Source organism: Hemitrygon akajei, chromosome 1 (assembly GCF_048418815.1).
Source record: "Hemitrygon akajei chromosome 1, sHemAka1.3, whole genome shotgun sequence".
NCBI lineage: Eukaryota > Metazoa > Chordata > Chondrichthyes > Myliobatiformes > Dasyatidae > Hemitrygon > Hemitrygon akajei.
In genome coordinates, this window is record NC_133124.1 from 85,947,724 (window position 1) to 85,969,402 (window position 21,679).

The 21,679-nt window shown below is 39.9% G+C and overlaps 1 long non-coding RNA gene across 1 annotated transcript in view; it reads right to left on the reverse strand.

Annotated features, from left to right (window-relative positions):
- LOC140731995 (uncharacterized) overlaps positions 1-21,679 on the reverse strand; it is a 73,013-nt gene that overhangs the window by 40,565 nt on the left and 10,769 nt on the right. The window lies entirely within an intron of this gene.

Genomic DNA, 21,679 nt, shown 5'->3' on the forward strand with positions numbered 1-21,679 from the left:
ATTCCTTACCTACTTATGAGTTGGACCTACTTCTACCACCTTCCCTGGCAGTGTATTCTAGGCAGCTACCCACCCTCTGCATACATTTACCTCAAACTTTCCCTTTCTCAACGTAAACCTATACCCTCTAATATTTTGACATTTTCACCCTGGGAAAAAGACTATCTGCCCCTCAGGGTTTTATGTACTTCCATCGAGTCGCACCTCAGGTTCTGACACTCCAGATAAAACAATCGAGGTTTGTCTAACTTATAGTTAATCACTGTATCACCACAGTGCCTATATTCACCTCCCCTGGAAGTTTCTGTGTTTTATTGTTTTACAACATGAATCACAGTGGATTTAATTTGGCTTTTTTTGCCACCCACTGATCAACAGAAAAAGACTCTTTCATCTCAAAGTGAAAACAGACCTCTACAAACTGATCTAAATTAACTGCAAATATAAAACACAAAATAATTGATTTCATAAGTATCCACCCCTTTAATATGACACACCAAAATTATCACTGGTGCTGCCAATTGGTTTTAGAAGTCACATAATTAGTTAAATGGAAAACTGTTTTTGGAGACCTGTGTGCAGACAAAGTGTTTCAATTGATGGTAGTAAAAATACACCCGTATCTGGAAGGTCCAACTGCTGGTGAGTCAGTATCCTGGTAAAAACGACACGTCAAAAACAAACAAACACTCCAAACAGCTCTGCAAAACAGTTATTGAAAAGCACAAGCCAGGAGATAGATAAAAAAATGGTTTCCAAGTCACTGAATATCCCTTGGAGTACAGTCAAGTCAATCATCAAGAAATGGAAAGAATAAGGCACAGCTGTAAATCTGCCTCCAGCAGGCCATCCTCAGAAACGGTGCAAGAAGGGGACTAGTGAGGGAGGTCACCAAGAGACCTATGACAACTCTGGAGGAGTTCCAAGCTTCAGTGGCTGAGATGGGAGGGACTGCACATACAACAACTGTTGACTGGGTGCTTCGCCAGTCGCAGCTTTATGTGAAAGCGGCAAAGAGAAAGCCACTGTTGAGAAAAACTCTTATAAAATCTCTATTAGAGTTTGCCAGAAGGCATGTGGGAGACTCTGAAGTCAGCTGGAAGAAGGTTCTATGGTCTGATGAAACCAAAATTGAGCTTTTTGGCCATCAGACTAAACGTTATGTTTGGCATAACCCAAACACTGCACATCATCAAAAACACACCATCCCTACTGTGAAGCGTGGTGGTGGCTGCATCATGCTGTGGGGATGCTTCACTGCAGCAGGTCCTGGAAAGCTTGTGAATGTGGAGGGTAAAATGAATGCAGTAAAATACAGGGAAATCCTGGAGAAAAACCTGATGCAGTCTGTAAGAGAACTGCGACTTGGGAGAAAACTTGTTTTCCAGCAAGACAATGACCCCAGGCATAAAGTCAAAGCTACAGAAGAATGGCTTAAAGACAACAAAGTTAATGTCATGGAGTGGCCAAGTCAAAGTTCAGACCTTAAACCAATTGTGAATTTGAGGCTGGACTTGAAAAGGGCTGTGCACTCACGATCCCCATCCAATCTGACAGAGCTTGAGCAGTTTTGTAAAGAAGAATGGGGAAAAATTGCAGTGTCCAGATGTACAAAGCTGATAGAGACCTATCCACACAGACTCAAGGTTGTAATTGCTGCCAAAGGTGCATCTACTAAATACTAACTTGAAGGGGAGAATAATTATGCAATCAATTTTTTCGTGTTTAATAATTGGAATATATTTAGATCAATTTGTAGAAATTTGTTTTCACATTGATCTTTTCTTTCGATCAGTGTTAAAAAAGCCAATTTAAATCCACTGTGATTCAATGTTGTAAAACAATAAAACATGAAAACTTCCAACGGGAGGGGGGTGTATACTTTTTGTAGGTATTGTATATAGCTAATCACTTCTCCACCATAACCCTCTTTTTCTATGGTAATTTAGGATCAAACTTATAAATTCAAATGTGACCTAATCTTCTGAACTGGTCTGCCATGAAGGATCTTGTCAAATGTTTTGTTAAAGTCCATATAGAACGGAACTAAACAGTGCAAAACTATGTTCCTCAAAAGAATCCAGAAGTGTTTGATACAAACATTCTACTATGAGATTTAATTTAGATCAGTTTCTTATTGTAGACCCTTTATTCTCCTTGGAATTGATTAGCAGGTTTACACATTTCATAGGCCAGTTAAGAATCAATCACACAGTTGTGGTTCTGAAGGGACAGCAGATTTTCTTCCTAAAGGATACCTTAGTGACCTGGTAATTTTTATTTGTGTGATAATCTGGTTACACCAGTTTGCCATTAGTGATCATTTCAGATAGTCATCTAAATTCCCCAGCTGACATATATCTCCGAATCTTTGGGGCAAATCTTCTGTAGAGTCTTAATTTTAAGTCAGATAAAACCTGGAGATGCCAGAATGAAGGCAGAAAAGACTGCAAATGCTGGACTATGGGTCAACAGCAATCTATTGGAGGAAGCCAGTGGGTCAAGAAACTTCTGTGTGATCCCAACTGCAGATCCCTTGACCTGAAATATCAACAATTCCTTTCCCTCTACTGATGCTGCTCAACCTCTTTGACTTAGTCCAGCAGATTGTTGCTGAAGATGCTGAAAATCTGAAAAAAAATTAGAAATTTCTGGGAACACTCACCAGATCAAGCAGCATCTGTGGAAAAAGAACTGTTAACGTTTCCAGTAGGGCATTCCTGAGTTGAGTCTTTCACTCAGCAGAGCACCTGCTTTTCAGTCTTTGAGTCTCACAAGGCAGTGGGAGCTTCTACAGAGCTCTCAGTTCAAGATGGGAAGTCCTCTACTTAAACCTCATACAGTTAATTCAGTCTTTCAAATGAAAGGGAAAAATGGCTTTAAATTTGGCTAAGTGTCAGTTGAACTTCCTTTCAACTTTCCTGCATTTCAAATTGTTTGGATTTGTCCATTAAAAATTTGCAGAAAATTATTCCCTGTCCCTAATTGCCCTTTAAATGGATGGCTTGCTGGAGATTCCAGAGGTTTGGTCCAGAAGTTTAAGGCACATGGGATACACGATGAGTTGGTAGTGCAAGAGGGGGTGTGTAGTGTCCTGATGCTAAGATAGGAAATGGGATGTGCAGGTCAGTTATAGGAAAAGTAGCTGTTCCTGAGCCAGTGTTTTGGGATTTGAGGCTCCTGTACCTCCTGTATGATGGCATTAAGAGTTAATGCTTTTGAACTGGAGTAACATATAGGCTAGTCCTGGTAAAGGTGTTAGTGAATCCAATAAGTTTTACTTACAACAGTACAGTTGACTTGTTATTTAAAATTGATTTTAAATTCCACAGATTTCAAGGTGGTAATGAACTCAAATATTGGAACACAGGCCTCTGGATTATGAGGCCAATGTATTAACCCATCTGCCAGCAAAGAACCCCTTTTAGGCAAATGTTAATGTTTGATTATTTTTCTAACATTGATTTTCTTTAACTTTATGCAGGCCCCGAGTGACTTTGAATGCTTCCTTATCAAAACCATCACAAGCATTAATACCAAACCATCACAAAGCTCTCAAAGTGAGCCTCTCTTACTGCTCTCTCTCTCTCTGTGGTTTCTACTGTTCTTCAGCTTTTTTAACACATTCTTACCAAGACTCATTACTCCAACCACGCATCCTTTCTCAGTATTCGCCTTCACTGCTATCTTGTTCCTTGTGGCTTTCAGAGCTGTTTAATGTCTTGATTCAAGGTTCTGACTCAAATTGTCGATAATTCCCTTCCTCCCACAGATACTGCTTGACCTGCTGAGTTTTTCCAGCAGATTGCTTGTTGAATCATATTTTGTAAACCTCTAACTTAAACACGAGAGTGCGCTTGTGGAACAAAGCAGCCAATTGCCTTACAACACAGCCAGAACTAGAAAGGAACTGTGGGTTCCAAACTGTAGACTTACAATAATCATTAATTGTTTAGGAAGGTGAGATTAAAACAAATCTTCAAAATGTGATGTAATGATTTTACATCACTAGCATCCAGGTAGCATTGAGTCTCTCATCTCATTCTTGGTAGCACATTGATCCTTGAGGAAACTTTGTGTTTCTTCACAGTTAAGTTGAGAGCTTTGTCTCATGTTCCATTACATTCTGATGAATTCATCATGTGATCTTCAACTGCTTGGTGTGTTGCTATATTTATTAGTAAACATCAGTGACCATTCTTGCAGAACAGCACTTTCTTGCATGATAATGGGCAGTTTTTGGCACAGCCAAGCAAATTCATGAGTTCCGTTTATTGGAGCAGTCGTAAACAAGTGTGAAGCCTTGGTTGAACCTTGAAATCTGCAATCTTCTGAGAGCCAGATCAGAGGCATTCAGGTCTGGTGACCAAGTTAAATACAAGAACTCCAGGTACAACCCTCCGGAAAGCCATCTCTCACGTGAAGTGTCAATTCTGGACCAAACTGGAATCATTTAGGGAAACTCAACAGTGGCAGGGCTTGAATGCTATCACCTCCTACAAAGTGAAACCAAGCGACATAGGTGGCAACAAGGCTTTGTTTCCAGATATGCTGAATGCCTTTCATGCTCACTTAGACTGCCAAACATGAAGGGATCTTTGTGAACTCCTACAGCCCCTGATGACCCTGTAATTTCAGTATCTGAGGTCGATGTAAGAGCATCCTTCAGGAAGGTATCTAAAGGTACAGATGGGGTACCTGGTCACATACTGTAAATCTCAATGAATCAACTAGCTAGGGTGTTCACTGATATCTTTGATTCTCTCATTGCAGCGGTCTGAGGTACCCACCTGCTTCTTTCTCTTTCAATCTTTTTATTAATTTTCAAATTCATATACATAAGAACAGTAATAGTGCAAAGAGATTGGGATTACATCATTGATAATAGCATATGTGAATATAAACTAGAAATAACGTAAGTATACTAAGCCTCCCAAACTCTTAATGTAATTAAACATGATAAAAAAAGAAGTGAAAAAAATATCAAAAGAAAAAAAACCCAAATTGAAAAAAGAAAATAAATAAACTATACTAAACAAAACTAAAACTAAACAAAGCTGGGCTATTATATTACATCAGATAGAATCATTAATGTCGTTAGTTCCGCTCCTCTATCCATATATTTAAGGTTCATAAAGGAATTCGGAAAGGTCAAGTCACATCATATGGAAGTGTTGAATAAATGGTCTCCAAGTTTCTTCAAATTTAACTGAAGGGTCAAACGTGACACTTCTGATTTTTTCTAAACTTAAACATGAAATAGTTTGGGAAAACCTTTGAAGAATAGCAGGAGGGTTAATCTCTTTCCAAATTAACAGAATAGATTTTCTAGCTATTAATGTAGCAAAAGCAATCATCCGATGAGCTGAAGAGGATAAATAACTATGTTCCATCATTGGTAAGCCAAAAATTGCGGTAATAGGATGAGGTTGTAAATCAATATGCAAAACTGTTGAAACAGTATCAAAAATATCTTTCCAATATTTTTTTCAAAAGCGGACAAGACCAGAACATGTGGGTCAAAGAAGCTACCTCAAAATAACATCTATCACAGACAGGATTATATGAGAGTAAAAACGAGCTAGTTTATCTTTAGACATGTGGGCCCTATGCACCACCTTAAATTGTATTAACACATATTTAGCACATATAAAGGAGAAGTTAACAATTGAAAAATTTTCTCCCAATTCTCTATCGATAATACTAGTTGAAGTTCCCTTTCCCATTCATTTTTAGTTTTATCAGATATACCTGGCTGTATTTTCATGATCATATCACAGATAGTAGTTATTAAACCCTTCTGATAAGGGTTTAAACCTAAAACATTTTCCATGATATCAGTTGGATATGAAGTCGGAAAAGTAGATAATGTAATATTCAAAAAGTTTCTAATTTGTAAGTACGGTATCTAAAAAAATGGGATCTGGGCAAGTTATATTAATTAGACAACTGTTCAAAAGATATGAAACAGTTATCCAAAAATAAGTCATGAAAGCATATTATGCCCTTCCTTTTCCATATCAAAAAGGCTTGGTCCATAACAGAGGGTTGGAAAAAATATATGTATAATAGGGCTTGATAGGATAAATTTATTCAAACCAAAAAATTTACGAAACTGAAGCTATATTCGTAGTGTATATTTAATTACTGGATTAGCCATTTGTTTATTCAGTTTAGAAAGAACAAAAGGAAGTGAAGTCCCTAAAATAGAAACCAATGAAAACCCTTGTACAGATTTACATTCAAGGTTTACCCATTGTGGACTTGGAATTATATCCAAATCCTGTCTCCAAAATATTAAATATCAGATATTAATTGTCCAATAATAAAATCTTAAATTTGGTAATGCCAAACTACCATCCTTTTTAGAGTTCTGTAAGTACTTTTTTACTTAACCTAGGATTTTTATTTTGCTATATACATGAAGAAATCTTAGAGTCAACAGTATCAAAAAATCGTTATTTGTCCTTTACTATTATGAGACTAATGAATATTGTTTATACTCCTTCATCTAGAACTCCAGAATGTGTCATTTCACTGGATGCTGAGAAAGCATTTGACAGAGTTGAATGGGCATATTTATTTAGTACGCTTGAGAAGTTTAATTTTAGCCCAAAGTTTACATCTTGGATTAAATTGATAAACCATACCCCTTTGGTTTCGGTATTTACCAATAATCAAAGATCTCCCTTTTTTCAGTTGTTTCGAGGCACCAGGCAGGGCTGTCCTCTTAGCCCATTATTATTTGATATTTCCTTGGAACCTTTAACTACTGCTATTCGAGGCTCACCTAATATACTTGGTATTACCCGTGGGAATGAGATATATAAGTTATCGCTATATGCAGATGATTTGTTACTATATATCTCTAATCCTGAGAAATCCATTCCTGCAGTAATATCCCTGCTTGCTCAGTTTAGTAATTTTTCTGGCTACAAACTGAATCTTAATAAGAGTGAACTTTTCCCAACTTTTTTCAAGAACTAGGCTACAATACCTCCTTGTGCAACTCAATCCTCAATTTCCTCACTTGCAGTCCCTGATCAGTTCAGATTGGCAACAGCATCTCCTACACAATCTAGGCTGCGTGCTTAGCCCGCACTTTACTCGCTTTATACTTATGACTGTGAGGCTCAGCACAGCTCCAGTGCTACGGTATATTTAAATTTGCTAATGACACCACTGTCATCGACTGAACTGAAGTTGGTGACAAATCAGCGTATAGGAGAGGGATTGAAAACTTAGCTGAGTGGTGCCACAACAACAACCTCTTACTCAAAGTGAGCAAGACCAAGGAGATGATTATTGACTTCAGGAGGAGGAAACCAGAAGTCCATGAGCCAGTCCTCAGCACAGGATCAGAAGTGTAGAAGGTAATAAATAAAATGTACTTATTTATCTATCACCTATTTATCTGTCTATTTATTTGTTTGTTTATTTATAATGATGACTATTACTTTGTTTTTCTTTCTCTTTGATATTGTCTTCTTTGTCAGTGTTGTTGGGTACAGTCCTTCAATGATTCTATTGTGCTTGTTTTATTTACAGTGATTGCCCGCAGAAAATGAATTTCAGGGTTGTGTTTGGTGACATATATGTACTTTAATAATAAATTTATTTTGAACTTTGATTTCAGCGTATTCAAGTTCCTTGTCCAAAACTAAATTTCCCTTTGCTGAGGAGTTGACAAGTGGACTGGCTATCACACAAAACAGATCTGTTTATTTTTCTTAGGTGTTGAAGCCACAGGTTTTACCAAGAGAATTTTTAAACTCCTTTCACTCTTGTGTTTCCTGCCAGACATTACTACCCCCAGCCTGAACAATTCAGCATGGGCTGACATATCTAACACAGGGAAAAAACTGGCATAAATTAAATTATAATTTAAATACCTCAAGTCTGTTAAACATCTTAACAACTTACTTTACAAGTTTAGAGAAACAGTTTTAATAAAAAAGAACCACAACTAATCCCTAATTCTACACCCAGGATAAACACCCTCATGTGGTTCAGCAGTCTTAAAATATACCCTGACATTAAAAACCTGGCATGCAGCAAAATATGTGCCAATTCTGATCTCCTGAGTTTGGACTTTATATTTGCCTACTTTAGTTGCATTTTTGAGGAGGTGACAAAAATAGGAATGAAGGAATATCAATATCTATTGAACTCGAGTTCCAGAGAAGAATTGATTAAAGATATTATTAAAGTCATAGAGTACCACAACACAGAAGCAGGCCCTTTGACAAATCTATTTCATGCAGACTTATCTTCTGCCAAGTTCCATGTACCTACGCCTGGACCATAGCCCTCCATCCCTCTCATCCAAGTAGCTATCCAAACTTCTCTTAAATATTACAACTGAACTCACATCAACCACTCCCCTAACAGCTTGTTCCACCATTACACCACCCGCTGAAAGAAGAAGCCCCCGCCCCCCAGATTTCACTTAAATATTTCACCTTTCACACTAAACCAGAAGTCATGGAGCGATAGTCATAGAGCACTAGAGCACAGAAACAGGTGCTTCAGCCCATCTAGTCCATGCTAAACTATTATTCTACCTAGTCTCCCCGACCTGCACCTGACCATAGTCGCACTGTTACATACACTCAACCCTGTAAAAGTATCAGCAACAAGAGAACACACCTGGAGTCTGGTTTTGCTGTTAACAAAACACCATTTTATTAGTAACTATGTCATATAGTAACTTAATCCAGGTAAATCAAGAGTTAAAGGTGTTATGCATGTATAGGTGTAAATATACAGGTCCCCAAACTTCTTCAAGCTTAGGTGGTAAGTGATAGTCTTACAATGGTGTAGTAAGAAAGTTCAGTTCAGTTCAATCCACGGGTTAATTAATGCGAGATATTTGTAATCCAAAGGCGAACATTGTGAGAAGGCAATTACATCGATATTCCACAGATTCCAGGACAGCAATACAAAATAACAATAGCAGAGGGTTTTATCTCTGAAGCTGTTCCATTCCACACACACAAAGTATCACCAACAGCGATCTTCAACAAATATCCTTTCAACACAAGTGGTACTACACCTGAATTCAGCTATGGGACATCCCAAAGTGGTGGCCACAGGATACACAAACAGAATCCACGTATGGATTATCACCAACAGTAGCTTATCACAAAGGGGACCATCTTCAAGGGAACCACCACCCAGGCAAGGGTCAACACCAGTAGATTCCACAAGGTTACCCCAATCACGCACAACGTGATAGACATTTATCCAGTTCCATGACATACAAAATAACTCCAACAGTGATTTGCCACAGGGGTGCCTTTCTTCAGTGAACTACCACACCCAGACAAAGGGTAAACACACACGTGGTATTCACAAAGGTTTTCCCCTCACCAGAGAGCCCATTCCTGTGGATTAACTACGTGATAATTACACTTTCGTAGCCAAATGGAAACAAACTCACCCTCACAGGCTACTTAGAGAGAGAGTCCAAACAGTGATCTCTTTGTCACTAGGTTTCTTCTATTTCAAACCTTCCTCTCCTCTCCTCTCTTCCCTGCAAACCTTCTTCTAGTTGCAGTAGCTTGTGAGAGTCATTTATCAATACTCAGGATCAATCTTAACTCACCCCTTTTTGGGCTACTGAAAGTTTAAACCAGCGACTGACTCACTGGTGTCTTTCATTGACCGAATCCATCTTGACTCTGAACTGTGTGTCTCTGTGTCCTAGTATATTCAAAACAAGCTGCAGAAAACCATAACATTGATTGTCTATCAAATAACTCCATCTCTCTCTCTCTCTCTCTCTCCCTCATTCTCCCTCTCCCTCTCTTTCTCTCCCTCTCCCGAGCAGCTCAAATAGTGTCCAAAAGTCAGTCCCATTCTCTCGGCATCTTAAAGTGACAGTCCACAGAAAAAAATGAACCCTAGGGGTACATAACAGTTCAAACTCCTCCTATCCATGTATTCATCCAAATTTCTCTTAAATAGTGAAATCAAACCCGCATCTATCATTTTGCTGGCAACTCATTCCACACTGTCACAACCCTCTGACTGAAGAAGTTCCCCCAGTATGCCCTTTAAATATTTCACCTTTTATCCTTAACCTATGACTTCTAGTTCCATTCTCACCCAACCTCAGTACAAAAAGCTTGCTTGCATTTACCATAACTATACCCTTCATAATTTCATATACTTCAGTTAAATCTCCCCTCATTCTCCTATGCTTCGGAGTAAAACATCCTAACCTATTCAACATTTCACTATAACTCAGGTACTCACATCCCGACAACATCCTCGTAAATTTTCTCTGTACCCTTTCAATCTTATTAATATCTTTCTTTCAGGTAGGTGAGCAGAACTGCACACAATCCTCTAAATTAGGCCTCAGCTACATCTTATAAAACTTTAATATAATGTCCCTGCTCCTGTACTCAATAATTTGATTTCTGAAGGCCAATATGCCAAAAGCATTCTTTACAACCTAGAATATTATTCCTGCAAAAGGACGTGGGAAATTGGGGTTGACAGATTGTTGTTGGGAAAAGGTGCCAAGCTACGTCTAGATTAGGTACAGATTAGCTTTGAACTGATTTAATAAATAGAATGTCAGAATAATTATGGGTCTGCATATTATGCATTATGCATTCTGGAACAGTATAGGAGCATACTATGCTCCTATTCCAATGATTATTTTAGTTGCATCAGGAAGACCTACAGTAATTGTCAGGGATGACTACCATGCTGATCATTCCCATTTCTCTCTGCTACCTGATAGGAGGAGATACATGAGTTGAATGTACAGGCAACCAGAGTCAAAATCAGCTTCATCACCATCCATCTTCTGAACCAATCACCTCTTTCACGTCCTCTTCCTGGTGGTGCTGAGAGATTCTCAAACTGTAATTCTACTCTTAAGTTAGTGTCACTTTAGCATGTTCTTTTCCACTACTCCAGATTGCACTTCTACCTTTATGTCTTTCCATTGATTTGCATTTGTCATTGTATTTATTGTTGTGTTATTTACTAGTTTAATATAGCTTCAATGAGAAGAAATGTTTGAATTCACTCCTACCCAGGTGTATGATAAATACGCAGTTCACTCTGTCAGTATTGCATTGGGAAGGAGAACAAACATAATGTGTGTGGAATATTCTGCCAGGAATGGCAGTGGAAGCAAATTCAAGGTGTTTAAGAGGCTCTTTACTGTACGTGCTGGGAAGAGAGAGATATGGACATTATGTAGGCAGAAATCATTAGCTCAGTTAGGCACTTAATTTAATAAGCTTGGAACAACATTGTTGGCAAAAGGAACTGTTCCTGTGCTGTACGGTTGAATTTTCTCTGTTCTAAAGAGTGGGAATTAACGGGGCTTTTTCTGGGTGGCAGCCAGGGTCTCGTGGTTTTCCGCAGGAGTCAGTGTTGGGCCAGCCTCTTTTCAGGTTATATGTCGATGATTTGGATGGTGGAATTGATGGCTTTGTGGCCAAGTTTGCGGATGATACAAAGATAGGTAGAGGATAAGATAGAGTTGAGAAAGCAAGGAGTCCGCAGAAGGATTTAAACAGATTGCGAGAATGGGCAAAGAATTGGCAGATGGAATATAGTGTAGGGAAGTATATGATCATGCACATTGGTAGAAAGAATAAACGCATAGACTATTTTCTAAACAGGGAGAAATCTCAGAAATCAGAAGTACAAAGGGACTTGGGAGTCTCAGGTAGGATTTCTTAAAAGTTAACTTGAAGGTTGAATTGGTGGTAAAGAAGGCAAATACAATGTTAGCATTTATTTCAAGAGAACTAGAATAGAGTTTAAGGTGCTTAGAAGTAGGTACGAGGGGGATGTCAGAGGTAAGTTTTTTACACAGAGAGTGGTGGGTGCATGGAATGCAGTGCCAGTGAAGGTGGTAGGGGTGGATACAATAAGGTCTTTTAAGAGACTCTTAAATAGGCACTTGAAGCTTAGAAAAAAGAGGGCTATGCAATACGGAGATTCTAGACATTTTCTAGAGTATGCTACATGGTCGGCACAACATTGTGGGCCAAAGGGCCTGTAATGTGCTGTAGATTTTTATAATTTTTATGATAAAAGCAATGATGTAATGCTGAGGCTTTATACTGCATTTGGAGTATTGTGAGCAGTTTTGAGCCCATTATCTAAGGAAAGATGTGTGGGCATTGGAGAGGGCCCAGAGGAAGTTCATGATAATAATTCTGGGAATGAAAGGGTTCAACATTTGAAAGCACTGGGCCTGTACTCACTGAAGTTTAGAAGAATCAGGGGAGAATATTGAAAATCCTAAATAAAGTGGATATAGAGAGGGTGTTTCCTATAGTAGCTGAGTCTTGGACCTGAGGGAACAGCCTCAGAATAGAGGAATATCTATTTTGAACAGAGATGAGGATTTTTTTAAGCCAGAGAGTGTCAAAACTGTGGAAGTCATTGCCACAGGTGGCTGTGGAGACCAATTCATTGGGTATATTTAAAGTAAAGGTTGATAGGTTCTTGATTAGTCAGGGCATTCAAAGATTACAGGGAGAAGGTGGAGAATGGGATCGAGAGGGATAATGAATCAGCCGTGATGAAATGGCAGAGCAGGCTCGATGGGCCAAGTGGGCTGATGCTGCCTCTAAGTCTTATGGTCATGTGGTCTTATGATCTTATGGTCTTGTATGTCTTTATGTGAAAATGAGTGAGACTTCCAAAGAGACAAATCAACTCCCCCCCCCCCCCCAATTCCCTGAACTAGTATAGAGGAATGGAGTCGTAGAACACTGTAGCATAGAAATGTCCTTCTGCCCATTTAGTCCACGTCCATGGAAAACTATATCTGCTGTGGTGGCATTTTGGGTGGGATGTCTGAACTTGAAAAACAGAACATTACAGATGACAGAAACCAGAAGTAAAACATAAGAAATTCTAAATGTTTAATTGCTCTGTTAATAAGAAAGTTAGTGATTCAAACATATGAATAGTCAAAGGCTTTTTCCGAGGACTGAGACGGCTATCACGAGAGGGCACAGTTTTAAGGTGCTCAGCAGTAGGTACAGAGGAGACGTCAGGGTAAGTTTTTTTACGCAGAGAGTGGTGAGTGCGTGGAATGGGCTGCCGCGGGGCGGTGGTGGAGGTGGAAATGATAGGGTCTTTTAAGAGACTCCTGGACAGGTATATGGAGCTTAGAAAAATAGAGGGCTATGGGTAAGCCTAGGTAGTTCTGAGGTAAGGACATGTTCAGCACAGCTTTGTGGGCTGAAGGGCCTGTATTGTGCTGTAGGTTTTCTATGTTTTTATGTAGTTCTGATGAAGGGCACTGGCCTGAAATGTTATCTCTGTTTCTCCCTTTACAGGCACTGTCTGAATTGCTTCAGCTTCTGCAGCATTTTCTGAAGTACCTTTGTGATACAGTAATATGCAGCCAGTCCAACAGATCCCAAACTAACCAGGTGGCATGTATTGAATGAAGTGTATGGTAGTGCTGGCCCAAATAATCACAGTAATCAGAGACCAGGAGAATGTCATGGATGCCAAAGAAGTGAGGGCAATAAATAGTGAAGTCAGACAGACAGACAGACAGACAGACATACTTTATTGATCCCGGGGGAAATTGGGTTTCTTTTCAATCGCACCAACCAAGAATAGTGTAGAAATATAGCAATATAAAACCATAAATAATTAAATAATAATAAGTAAGTAATGCCAAGTGGAAATTAGTCCAGGACCAGCCTATTGGCTCAGGGTGTCTGACACTCCGAGGGAGGAGTTGTAAAGTTTGATGGCCACAGGCAGGAATGACTTCCTATGATGCACAGTGTTGCAAGTCTTAGACCACATGCATACTATGAGAAGGGTGTATTTGCAGCCTTGAAGTGCATTGAGGTATGCAAATCCTCAAAGCTGGACAAAGTGCGCCCCTAGACCTTATGGGGAGCCAGGGAAGAAATGGAGACCCTTGTAAAGACATTTTCTGATGACATACCGGAACACAGGAGGGTGGCTAATGTTCCATTGTTCAAGACAAGTATCAAGCACAGACCAGTGACGCTGACTTCATTTATTGGGAAGTCACTGGAGGGAATTCTGAGGGACAAGATCTACCATCATTTGATCAGCGCTTGATTCGGAATAGTCAGCATGCTTTTTGCATGTGGGTCTGATAAGTTTTTTGGAGGTTTTTTTTGAAGAGGTAACTAATAGGATAGATGAAGTTAGGGGGTTCTCAGTTTTGTCTTTAGTAAGGCCTTCGACAAAGTCCCACATAGCAGGCTGATCTGGAAGATTAGGGCCCATGGGATTCAGGGGTGCTAGCAAGGTAGATTCAGAGTTGGTTCAGTGATAGGAAGCAGAGAGTGATGGGTGAAAGTCAACCCTCCTACTGCAGGCCTATGACTAGTGGAATGCCCCAGGGGTTAGTGTTGGGAGCTTTGTTATTCATTATTAATGCAAAATGATTTAGCTATAAATAAGCCTGGCATGATTTGCAAGTTTGCTGATAATACTAAATTATGGAGGCTTGTTCATAGTGAAGCAGGTTATAAGTAGATCTTGTTCAGTTAGGGAGAAGAACTAAAAAAATGACAACTGGATTTAGATAAGTGTCACGATGCTTTTTAGACAGTCAATTCAGGGTAAGACTTCTGCGGTGAATGCAGGGCACTGATGAGTGCTGTGGAACAGACAGAACTAGGAATACAAGTGAATGTGGCCATGCAAGTAGACAGGGTGGTGAGAAAGACATTTATCGTGCTGGCCTTCATCTGTCAGGACATCGTTTAGGAGTAGGGATATTATCTTGCAGTTATACAAACCATTAGTGAGGCTGCTCTTGGATTATTGTGTACAGTTTTGCTCACACTATTATAGCAAAAAACTTGGTAAGCAGAGGGTACAGAAGAGATTTATGAGGATACTGCCTGGACTAGAGGGCCTAAGTTATAGGATTAGGTTAGCCACATTTGATCTTTATTCCTTGCCGTGCAGGAGAATGAGAGGCTCATAGAAAGCTATAATATCATGAACTGTGAAGTGGATGGTCATAGTCTTTTCCCCAGTGTTGGAAGAACAAAACTAGGGGCCACTAATACAAGATAAGAGGGGACAAATTTAAAAGAGATGGGAGAGATAATTTCTTTGCACAGAGGGGAGAGTAGTGAATGAGCTGCCAGAGGAAATGGTGAAGGTGGGTACAATGGCATTATTTAAGAGATATTTGGATTGATACATGGAGGGAAGGGGCTTGAAGGGTTATGGGCCAAACACTGGCAACTGGGATTAGTAAGGGGAAAACTATGGTTGGCATGGACCAATTGGGGCAAAAATTACTTCATGACTCTGATAGTCGGGGGTGGGGCTGGAGTCATTTGAGAAAAGCATTGGAAAGTGAAATCTTGACGTAATGCATCCACTGTGGCTCACTGTTGCAGGTGATCCTCCTGGAGCTTCCAGCTCATTGGTTTTATTTTCCTCCCACTGCCAATACTGTAGTAGATTGGTTGGGAAGAAACCAATCTACTATTGGGCTATCAATGCCATCTTGGTAGCCAGTTGCATCCATCCTTCAATACTATTTTGGACACGACAAAGCCAGTTCAGGATTGCTCAGTACTTGAGTTATGTCTGCAGCTGATTTAGATCTCCACTAGTGTACTTGGAGAATTAACTGCATGGGCTAGGGAGGATATCCCTTGTCTCTAGGCAACAAGTCCAGGGAACATTGCTCCTGATGAAGAATGTAGGAAGATTGGAATTGCTTAGAGGTAAACTATTGCTGGTGATCATAACCTAGGCTGACATAAGGGAGTGAAATCCTTTGTTCTTTGTAAAGGCTAGCTGCTCATTACCAGGCATCCAAATGTACTTGTGTGTACTTTCCACTTCAGGTCAAATGCTGATATGGCTGCAGTTCTTATAACTCTTTTCAGCCTCAGGTCCATGCCTTTTGCAACAAGATTACTGGCTCTGCTAAAGATCAAGTTAATCTCCTACTCAGTGCAAGAATGCACCTCATCCTGTGTTGCACATGTCACTCTGGGAAAGCGTTGCCAGCTGTAAAAATGGAACACAGAACATAGAACAGACCGACACAAGAACAACATTTTGGCCATGATGTTTGTGCCAAACACAATGCCAATTTAAACTAATTTCATGTGTCTGCATATGATTTATAATACCTCCATTCCGTGCTTGCCCATGTGCAGGTGCAAACGCCTCCTAAACATTGCTATTGCATCTGCTTCCACTACTTCCTGGCAGTGTGTTCTAGGCACTTATAACTCTATAAGTTATAAACTTTCCTTGTAAATCTCCTTTAAACTTCTTCCCTCCCATTTTAAATCTATACTCTCTAGTATTTGATATTTCCATCTTGGGAACAAGATTCTATTTACTCTATCTTTGTCTTTCTTTATTTTATGTACTTCTGTCAGGCAGTTTCCAATCTCTGATGCTCCAGCAAAATGAATTAAAGTTTATTCAACTTCACCTTATAACTAGCAGTCTCTAATCCAGACAATACCCTGGAGAACCTCTTCTTCACCCTCTCCAAAGCCTTCACATTCTTTGAAATGTGGTGAGCAGATCTACACATGGCATAATGGTTGGAACCTCTTATAGCATTCTGCAGAGTTCTGTGGCAGTCTTTTACACTGGTATCTTGTTGTTTAGGGAGGCCATCTGGTCCTTTGAAAGAAATATAAAGAAATAAAATCTCATACTACATGGATTATCTAGGGTACCAGATGTGACACCTTTTTTCTCTTTGAAAGACAGTTAGATATGGTCAATAACATTCTTTTTATCTACTAGGCAATAAACTTAAGGAGAGAATAGTTGTGGAAGCTAACAGTTCAAGGTTCAAAGAAAACGGTACATACAGTAGATGTCAACGTGTACAACCCTGAGAATTGTTTTCTTGCAAGAATGCTCAATAAATCCAAGAACTAGAATAGAATCAATGAAAGTCCACACCAAAAGGGATGGACAAACAACCAAAATGCAAAAGACAACAAACTGTGCAGTACAAAAAATGAAATAATAATAATAAATAAGTAAGCAATAAATATCAAGGGCATGAGATAAAGAGTTGTTGAAAGTGAGTCCATAGGTTATAGGAACAGTGAAATGATGGAAGCTGAATGAAGTTATCCCACTGATTCAAGAACCTGATGGTTGAAGGATAATAACTGTTTCTGAACTTAGTGGTGTGAGTACCTTCTTCCTGATGGCAGCAGTGAGAAGATAGAGTGAACTGAGTGGTGGGCTTCCCTGGTAATGAATGCTGCTTTCCTGTGGCGTTGCTTTGTGTATATGTATTCAATGGTGGGATGGACTAGCCATATTCACTAGTTGTAGGATTTTCCAGTCAAGGACGTTGGTGTTTCCATACCAGGTCATGATGTTACCAGTCAATATACTCTCCACTACACATCTATAAAAGTCTGTGTAAGATTTAGATTTCATGCCAAATCTTCGCAAACTTCTAAGGAAGTATAGGCACTGCAATGCTTTCTTCAATGCTGGGCCCAGGACAGGTCTGTTGAAATGATAACACCAAAGAATTTAAAGTTGTCACCTCTGATGCCCTGATGAGGACTTGCTCTTGGACCTCTGGTTTTCTCCCCCTGAAGTCAATAATCAACTCCTTCGTCTTGTTGACATTGGGTGACAAGATGTTGTGGCACCACTCAACCAGCTTATCATTCTCCTTCCTATATGCTGATTTGTTACCACCCTTGATTCAACCAATGGCAGCAAGCTTAAAAATGGCATTGGAGCTGTACTTAACCACACAGCCATCAGTGTAAAGCAAGTAGAGTGGGGGATACAGACGCAGACTTGTTGTGCACCTGTGCTGATGGAAATTGTGGAGGAGATGTTGCCAATTCAAACTGTCCGGGATTTGCAAGTGAGGAAATTGAAGATCCAATTGCACAAGGAGGTAGTGAGGTTAAGGTCTTGAAGCTTATTGATTAGTTTTGAGAGGGACAAAACTAATTAATAAGTTTACAACTTCTCAGAGAAAATTTTGCCATTGAACGTCTTTCTGCTTTCAAAATAGATTTCAACTCCCCAACCAGTTACACGTGTCAATGATCCCATTGATCTTCATAGGAGCTCCAGTCCTTAAGATGTGCAAATTAACTTATTTCAGTTTCACGTGTTGAGTGACTTTGTATGTTTCTTATTAAATTTACATTTCTTTTGCAATTTAATTACTTTTTGTTATTTACCATGCTGAATAGTTTGTAAATATTTCTGCACAGCCTTAAATTGGCCCACAGCTTTGACAAGATTCAAAGCTTCACCCCCTCCCCCATTTGACCATTTCTTCAAAGCCGCCAAAGGCTTTTTGAGGGTAGGCTCTCTATATGAGGATGCCTGAAGCCTAGTCAGCGTTTGGACTTTGAGATTGTGCTCCTGGGTGCGGAGAACCAGTGTGTGAGCAGGTGGATAGTGATAGTGATAGTGCATATTCTGCAGTTAGGGTATATAGCAAATACTTACTTCACCCACAACCAAAGCTCTGGCATGGACATGAATTGTAGATTGAATTTAAAATTCAGCCCTGAACAGTAGTTTTCCTGGAGCTGTCGACTGGAGTTGGTTGCAAACCAGCCAATGCTGATTAACATTAATTTTGGGTGTCTGGAGTGTGGGTGCAAAGAAGGAGGTATGTGTGAACTATATGTAATTCAAAGGGAGTATTATAGATACATTGTAATTAGAATTGTTACCTTTGATCTTTAGCATTTTAAAAAGTCATGTAATATTGGATTAAGAGGCTTTTTCCTCCAAAAGCGTCTCAATATGATGCCCGCTGCTCGTCCTTGTTGAATAAAAATCTTCTAATTCCATTAGCTTCAATGCCCTTCAGTGTTATTGGACTGTGACTTTGTTCATATTACAATAGCAGAATGGGCTGAGTCCACCATGATCCAGGTTATGTTGTTGACTAGTTGTGGATTTTTTCACTGGAGTGTGAGAGAATGAGGGATAATATTACACAGAAGCATAGATGGGGTTAACACACACAGTCACTCTCTCTCTCCAGGGTTGGGGATTCAAGAACTGAAGTGAGACTGGAGGGATTTAATAGAAAGCAAGAGACAACTTTTCCACTCAGAGTAACACACAAAAACTGCTGGAGGAACTCAGCAGGTCAGACAGCATCTATGGTGGGTGAATAAACGGTCGACATTTTGATTGAGACCTTTCATCAAGACTAGAGAGGAAGGAGGAGGAAACCAGAATAAGGGGGTGAGGGAGGGAAAGCAGTACAACCTAGAAGGTATTCGATGAAGCCCAGTGGATGGGGATGGTGAATTGAAAAGCTGAGAGGTGATCGCTGGTAAAGTTAAAGAGATGAAGAAGTAGGAATCTGATAGGAGAGGAGAGTGGACCATTGGAGAAAGGGAAGGAGGAGAGGCACTAGAGAGGAGTAATAGGCAGGTGAGAAGAAGAGAATAGGTAAAGGTGAGCCAGTATGGGGATGGAAAAGAAATGGAGTAGGGGGAGAAATTACCAGAATTTAGAGAAATTGATGTTCATGCTGTCAAGCTACTCACAAATGTTGCTCCTCCAACCTGCGAGTGGCCTCATCTGCCAGTGGAGGACTGGCATGTCGGAACTTGATGGGAAGTGGATTGAAATGGTTGGCCACCGGGATATCATGCATGTTACGGATTGAGTGAAGGTGCTCGACAAAGCGGTCCCCAAATCTACAGTGGAGACCTCACCAGGAAAAGTGTCGCCTCCCAGGGAGTGGTCAGTACATGGAATGAGCTGCCATTGGAAGTTGTTGAGGCAGGTACAATAACCAAATTGTAAAATGCCATTGGACAGGTATGTGGACAGGAAACGTTCAGAAGGTTATGGGCCAAATGTGGGAAAATGAGACTAGCTTGGATGGGCATCTTGGCAGGCATGCACCAGATGGGCCAAAGGGCCTATTTCCATGCTGGATGATCCTTGTGCCTTGAAAATATGGTGCAGTCTAAGAGCTTCAGATGACTTGAAGTCTATTGAGAGAACAAGAGATGCTAGCCAGATTTGCACTGCAGCAGTGAAGTCAGCATGGAAACATTAGCCTGCTAAATCAACTGCATTTCACTTTAAAGGGATGTTATTCTATTCCAAGCTCACTCCCCTCCTAACTTGAACATCTGCACCACAATCTGCTGTCTGGCAGTCTGGCTGGACAATAATGAAAATCATTCCTCCTTATGTTGTAAAAATACTACAAAAACATTTTCTCCCACTCAAAGAGTAGAGAGGCATGTTTTCTGATAGTAATCTTTTCCTTTAATGCTCTTGTACTGCCTACAAACTTTACAGTTTTCTATGTGAAATATGAAGGAAGGCTTTCAAACCTTTAATCATTTCTTCTGGGAACATTTGTGTATCATGTAATTTCTTTTAGCTTCATTTCAGTCAGCCATAAATATTCTGCATGAAATCCCCCCCCCATCTTGAATAAATTATTCTTATCTCAACAAAACAAAACCGAGCAGCCCTTTTTTAAAAAAACCCCTTCATCTTTTATTTACCATCGTCTCTTCTGAATGGCTCAATAGGACAGTGATTCTTGTCTCCATGTACTTTTGGTCTTAACAAAAACGTCTGGAAACCATGACAACAGACTAGCAAACTGTGAAAGATGTGCTTGATGCCTAATGGAGCACTTTGTAAAAGAGTTCAACTGTGTTAAGTGACCAGTCAAGTATCAGAGAGAAAGTAAGGGAAAACAAGTTTGAGAGAGATAAACAGATAGGGAATGGGGGGGGGGGGGGGGGTCAAATGTCATAAAGAGAGTAAAGAGAATCAGAGACGTGGGATACATCTGAGACAGCAATTGAGGGTGACCTGAAGGAAAATCATGAGCAATGTAAGTTACAAAAGATAAGGAATATAAGCAAGATTAAAAAGTATCACACAACACACACAAAATGCTAGAGGAACTCAGCATCTGTGGAAACAGTCAATGTTTCGGGCCGAGACCCTTTTTCAGGACTGGAAAGAAATGGGAAAAAGGCCAGAATAAAAGTTGAAAGTAAAAGTTATTATCAGAGTACATACAGGTCAGCACATACAACCCTGGGATTCTTTCTCTGCAGGCATACTTAGCAAAAAAAAGAGATATATTTAAGAGGAAAACTGGTAACTTATTTTTTATTCTTTCTTCTAATATTTGTGCACTTGTAATGCTACTGTGACACTGTAATTTCCTTTGGGATCAATAAAGTATCTATCTCAGTTTCCTGCAGCTCCACAAGGAGTCTCAGATGTACACTGGTGCAATCTTGAATACCTTGAAAATCTTGAAAGAAGGTGGCGGGGAGGAAGGTAAAGGGCTGGAGAGGAAGGAACCTGATAGGAGAGGGAAGGAAGAGGGGATCCAGGAAGAGGTGACAATTTCCCAGGAAGGATACATGACTGTGGTAGGGAGTCTGGGTGAGTACATGATCAAAGAGTCAGAGGACAGTAGAGATCACGAGGTGGGGGTGGGGGGGGAGTGCAGAGAAAAGTACAGTGCCAGCAATGTGTGAGTCAGCATACATTGAGAGATTACGATCTGAACATTCCCAACTGTTCATATCTTGTTCTAGGCAGTACTCTTTGGCTCAATAATTTTTCTGCAGTTGCTAATGGAAGTAATATGACTAAATCTTTCTACATTTCATCTCGGTTTATTTTTCACAAGATC